Source organism: Chinchilla lanigera, unplaced genomic scaffold (assembly GCF_000276665.1).
Source record: "Chinchilla lanigera isolate Chin_1 unplaced genomic scaffold, ChiLan1.0 scaffold00049, whole genome shotgun sequence".
NCBI classification, from domain to species: domain Eukaryota; kingdom Metazoa; phylum Chordata; class Mammalia; order Rodentia; family Chinchillidae; genus Chinchilla; species Chinchilla lanigera.
The window spans coordinates 15,814,167-15,815,594 of record NW_004955450.1 but is presented as its reverse complement, the minus strand read 5'-3'; positions in this window follow the sequence as shown (position 1 = coordinate 15,815,594).

The following is a 1,428-nucleotide window of genomic DNA, read 5'->3' as shown; positions in this document are numbered from 1 at the left end:
CATGCGCCACAACGCCCAGCTCAGTAGTTTTAATATATGTCGATCTCATGAAGCCACAATTAGGGTCAGAAACATTTCCCTCCATCCCACACGTTTCCTGGTGCCTTTTAAGTTTTTATTAGTACCTGTTTGTAGCACATAATGGTTACATTCACGGTGGGGAGTTGGGGCATGTAGAGAACACATCTTCATTCTTTGTACTTCTCTTTCCCCTCCATCCTACGGCCTTTTGTAATCCGTCCTTCCTTGATGTTGTCCCTAGACAAGCACTCATCTGCTGTCTATCACGATAAATTACGTCAACCCGATTTTTCTCTAGTTATATGTAGTCAGGCACCGCACAGCAGTTCAGGCAACAGCGAACAACACATCCGATGGTGTTTCAGTAAGAGTGCAATGGACCCCGGCATGGTGCGTGTGCCTGTGATCCCAGCACGGGGGAGGCTTACAGTGAGGCTCACCCTAAGTTCGAAGCCAGCCTGGGCTGCACAGTGAGTATGAGGCCAGCTCAAACCATACAGTGAGACCCTGTCTCGAAAACAAAAACAAAATATTACAATGGAGCAGAATAATTCCTGTCACCCAGTGACGTCCTTGTTGTAGCTGTTGTATCCTAGCGCAACGTATTACCCATGTGCTTGTAGTGATGGAAGGCTGAGGCGGGAGGATTGCAAGTTCTGTTTTGGCTCTGGTCTTTCTGAGGCAGGGTCTTGCTGTGTATTCCAGGCTGGCCTCCGACTCGCAGTGATCATCCTGTCTCAGCCTATAGTCATGCACCACCATGCCTGGCATGGAGCATTACAAGTTTGAGGACCACCTGGGCAACTTAGTGAAACCCTGTCTCAAAATAAAAAGGGGCGCGGTGTGTAATTTAGTGGTAAAGCGCCCTGGGTTTGATTCCTTGTAACTTCTCCCCAAAATAAAAACTATAGTGTATATGATTATGTATAGTACATAACACGTAAAAATAATTAAATGACTGTTACTTTTTTTGCATTTACGGTACTATTTTTCGTCATTATGTTCTTTTTACATTTGTATTAGTACGTTTGTAGTACAAAATGATTGTATTAATCATGGAAAGCCAACACATGTACATAACACAGCTTAATTCTCTTCTCCTTTCACAAGATGTTTGAGTTAGAGCTTTTGCGGGTTTCTGCAAGATAAGCTGAAAAGAGACCGTTGCCTGGGCAATTATCAAAATACAGCCGTCCTTGGTGGTGAGGAGATAGAGAGGCCACCGGAAAAAGGAAGAAAAGGGAAGGCGCGTGTGGTATGCTTAGCAAGGCCTGATGGATGAGTAATAATTAGCAAATGTCCAAGTCTTCCCTCATGGTAGCTATAAAATTTATGATCCAGCCTGGCGTGGCAGCGCACACCTGCAATACCAGCACTTGGGAGGCTGAGGCAGGAGGATAGCTGTGA